Here is a 5054-nt window from a genome sequence, read left to right on the forward strand (position 1 = left end):
TTTTTTCTTTTTTTTTTTTTGACAGGGTCTCCTGTATCCCAGGTGTCATGTAGCCCAGGCTGGCTTCAAGTTCACAATGCAGCTGTGATGGTTAAAATTGATTATCAGCTTAACAAGATCTAGAAGCATCCACGAGGGGGCCTCTAGGCGCACCTGAAAGGGACTCTCTTGATCAGCCTAATTAACACAGGAAGATTCACCTTAAACGTGGAGAGCGCCTTCCGGCAGCAGCCCAGATATAACATGGTCGGAGGCAGAGAAAAGGCTTTGTGGGTTTTTTTTTTTTTTTTTTTTTTTTGCCTTCTCCTCATGCTGGCCAGTTCATCTGTCCTGTTGGCATTTTTACTGGTGAGCTCATCTACCCTGTTCATGTCTTGTTGGCAAGATTGCCTATCCTGTTCCTGCTTCTCTCTGCTGCTGCCGCCGCCCTCTGCTGTCACTGGAACTCAGAAGTCTTCTTCAGCACCAGAGCGGCATTGCTACGACAGTCTCCGGAGTGTGAAGACAAACTCCGGAGTGTGAAGACAAGCTCTTGTTGATCTACCCACAACATATTACGTAAGGCAATCCAATACCCACTCCCATTTTTATTTTTTATTTATTTATTTTATGGGTATAGGTGTTTTGCCTGTGTGTGTATCTGTGTACCATGTGTCAGATCCTATGGGACTGGAGTTATGGATGGTTATGAGTCCCTATGTGGGTTCTGGGAATCAAATATAGAGTCTCTGGAAGAGCATCAAGTGCTCTTACTCACTGAACCATCCCTCCGACCCCACCCCCAGTATATACTCATTCTATCAGATCTATTGCTCTAGAGCAGCGTTTCTTAACCTGTGGGTTCTGACCCCTTTGGCAAACCTCTGTCTCCAAAAATATTTACATTATAACTCATAACAGTAGCAAAATTACAGTTTTGAAGCAGCAACAAAAACAATTTTATGGTTAGAGGTCACCACAGCATGAGGAACTATATTAAAGGGTCGCAGGATTAGGAAGGTTGAGAAACCACTGCTCTAGAGAAACCCTCACTAATACAGTAACCAAGGATGACTTTGGGCTTCTGAGCCTCCTGGTTTCACCTCCTGAGTGCTGAGATTACAGGAAAACACCACCATACCCTGTTTTTTATGCATGGTAAGAGAAACGCTTCCAGCTAAGTCCTCTTCCCTGCCCCCATACACACACACACACACACACACACACACACACGGCTGTAAAGCACAAGAAAGTAACCAGGTACAATGTATACCCGTAACCCCAGTACTTAGAACAGGACTTCAAGGCCAGGCTTGACTACATAGTAAGCTAGAGGCCAGCCTGGGCTAAGTGGGTCTCTGTCCCAACCTACGCTACACACTAAAAAGAAAATAAAAGAGAAAAGAAAAGAAAGAAAAGAGAAAAGAAAAGAAAAGGAGGAGGGGGAATTGAAGACAACCAATGGGTAAAATTACTTTTTTTTTTTAAAAAAAAGGACAAGTCTGGAACTGGGGAGATGACTCACCCTAAATGCTGGGTTCAGATCACCTGCACCATGTAACAACTAGGCACAGAGGTGCTAATCTGTAACCCCAACACTTGGGCAGGGGTGGGAGATGGGATAGGCTCATCCCCATAGCTCATTGGCCAGTCAACCAGCCTAGATGAATTGGTGAGTTCCATGTTCAAGGAGATACTCTGCTTCAAGACATAAGGTGAGACTGGTACCTGGCTTTCACCGCAGCACGCAGGAGGCAGGGGCAGGTGACTCACTTGTGTGCCATGCAGTCTTCACCATAAGATGGAAAGGGACTGAGGGAGACACCTGACATTGACCTCTGGCCTCCAAATGCACATGCACACACCAAAGGGCAACTCGAAACTTACATAAATTATAAAGAAGCTGGAGGGGCTGGAGAGATGGCTCAGTGGTTAAGGGCACTGACTGCTCTTCCAGAGAACCTGGGTTCAATTCCTGGCACCCACATGATGTCTCAAGACTGTAACTCCAGTCCCAGGGACCAGAGGACCTGGGTTCAATTCCTGGCACCCACATGATGTCTCAAGACTGTAACTCCAGTCCCAGGGAACCCAAAGCCCTCTTCTAGCCTCCTATAGGCATGGTGCACAGACATACATGCATGCAGATAAAATACCTGTATGTAGAAGATAGAAATAAAGGGGGAAATTTAAGTAAAAATATGAGGAAGTGAGGACTATAGAAATTAGGATAGTCTTTGCTGAGAGACAGGAAGCAGTGTGGGGACAGCTGCTCAGAGGATTCTGTGGGCGATTAGGAACATTCTATTTCTTTTATGCAGGGAGTATTGTGTGTGCTCATGCAAAGGTTAGAGGTGTCTTCCTCCATTTCTGCTTCATTTTGTATTTATTTTTCCTTATTGAATACTGCTTTAGGGCAGATGTGTTGTGGTACACACACCTATTTGACTGTGTTGTTGGTATGTGTGTTCACATGTGGGCATATGCATGCCATGGCACACGCGGAGGTCAGAGAACAACTTGCAGTTCTCGCTTCCCACCATGTGGGCCCCGAGGATTAACTAGGTCATTAGGCTTGGCAGCAAGTTCCCTAAGCCTGCTAAGCCACTTGAACAACCCCTTTCATTTTTATTAGTTGTGTGTTTAAGTGTATTCACGTGTCTGTATGATATGTTGTATGTATGAGTGTGGCCATGTATGTGCCACAGCAAATATGTGGATAAAGGACAATTTATGGGAATCAGTTCCCTCTTTGCACCATGGGTTTCAGGGATTGAACTCAGGTCATTAGGCTTGTTCAGCAAGTGTGTTTACCCACTGGGCAATATATAGTGTGTGTGTAGGGGGGGTGGTTACGGCTATGCCTGGCTGGGGATTTGAACTCAGGTCCACTTGCTTTAACAGCAAACAACAAAGGTGCTACCCACTGAGGCATTTTCCCAACCCTCTATTTTCCCAACCCTCTTTTCTTTCTTTTTTTTAAATATTTTTTTAAAATATTTATTTATTTATTATGTATACAATATTCTGTCTGTGTGTATGCCTGCAGGCCAGAAGAGGGCACCAGACCTCATTACAGATGGTTGTGAGCCACCATGTGGTTGCTGGGAATTGAACTCAGGACCTTTGGAAGAGCAGGCAATGCTCTTAACCACTGAGCCATCTCTCCAGCCCTAAATATTTATTTATTATATATACAATATTCTGTCTGTGTGTATGTCTACAGGCCAGAAGAGGGCACCAGACTTCATTACAGATGGTTGTGAGCTACCATGTGGTTGCCGGGAATTGAACTCAGGACCTTTGGAAGAGCAGGCAATGCTCTTAACCACTGAGCCATCTCTCCAGCCCCCCAACCCTCTTTTCTTTACCTTTTATTTTTTTTCATTTATTTTATATACTAACCACAGTTTCCCCTCCCTCCTCTCTTCCTGTTCTTTCTCCTCACCTCCTTTCTACCCACCCCCATTCACTCCTCAATCTCCATTCAGAAAGGGGCAGGCCTCCTCCCATGGTGAGTCAGCACATCAAGTTGAGGCAGGACTAAGTTATTTCTCCTGTATCCAGGTTGGGAGATGGCCCAGTTCATCGCAGGTGGGGTGATCTTTGGGCTGATGGTCCTGTGTTTTATCAGAAAACAGGCCAGGGGAACAAGCCAGTAAGCAGCACTCCTCCATGGCCTCTGCATCATCTCCTATCTCCAGGTTCCTGCTCTTTGTGAGTTCCTCATTGTTTTTGGTGATGGATGATTATATGGGACTATGAGTGAATAAACCCTTTCCTCCCCAAGTTGCTTTTAGTCATGGTGTTTCATCACAGCAACAGTAACCCTAACTACGACAACTTCTTTGCTTTCTGCTTTACTATCCTGCCCTGAGTTCCTACCTCAGCTGCCCTCAATGATGGACTGTAACCTTGAAACCTGTAAACCAAATAAACCCTTTCCTCCTCCAAGTTGCTTTTGATCAGAGTATTTATCACAGCAACAGAAAATCAAGTTAGGATAAGACAGATGAAGTCTCGTGTAGCTGAGGCTAGTTTGGAAATATGATGTGGGATTCCCCTCTGTATGCTGTGAATATTATTTGTTAATAAAGAAACTTTCTTAGGCCTGAGATAGGGTAGAGTAGACTTAGGTGGCGAGAACTAAACTGAATGCCGGAAGAAAGGAGGCGGAGTCAGGGAGAAGCCATGTAGTCTCACTAGAGACAAACATGCTGGAACCTTGCAAGTAGGCCACAAGCCTTGTGGTAAAATATAAAATAATAGAAATGGGTTAAATTAAGAAGTAAAAGCTAGCCAATAAGAAGTTAGAGCTAATAGGCCAAGTGGTGATTTAATTAATACAGTTTCTGTGTGGTTATTTTGGGAGTCTGGGCGGCCAGGAAACGAACAAGCTGCCTTCTACTACAGAACTTACTATGTAGTAGCCAGGAATGACCTTGAACTTTGGATTTTGCTGTGACAGGCATGTTCTGTCACAACCTATATATATATATATATGTGTGTGTGTGTGTGTGTGTGTGCGCGCGCGTGCGCGCTGAAGATGGAATCCAGGATTTCCTGGATATTAAGCAAATATTCTAAAACCAGTCCACATCCCTAGTCCAACATTCTAGTCTTTGATCTTTATTGTGACGGCATGAGTGTTTGCTTTTTTGAGAGTTAATGTTGGACTGAGGATATAGCTTAGAAGTAGAGCATTTACCAAGCATGGGCAAGGCTGTGACTGGTCTCTAGCACTAGAAAATGTATGAAATAGTTTTGAGCTAGTTTATACAATTTTCTTTATTACATCTTATCTTTGTGTGTGTGTCTGTGTGTGTATCTGTTTGCACGTACACCATGTGCACGTAGTGCTGACAGATGTGAGAAGGGATCAGATCCCCTGGAACTGAAATTACAGGTGGTTTTGAGCTGCTTGATGTGGGTGGGTCCTCTGCAAGAAGAGCAGTTGCTCTTAACCACTGAGCTATCTGAGCTATCCCTTCAGACCCAGATTGTCTACTTTTCAAAGGAGCATTTGAACAAAATCCATCTGCTTGCTCCACACACCATTCCTCACATTCCTGTGT

Source organism: Alexandromys fortis, unplaced genomic scaffold (assembly GCF_014885135.2).
Source record: "Alexandromys fortis isolate MF-2015 unplaced genomic scaffold, M_Fortis_MF-2015_v1.1 scaffold_120, whole genome shotgun sequence".
Classification (NCBI taxonomy): domain Eukaryota; kingdom Metazoa; phylum Chordata; class Mammalia; order Rodentia; family Cricetidae; genus Alexandromys; species Alexandromys fortis.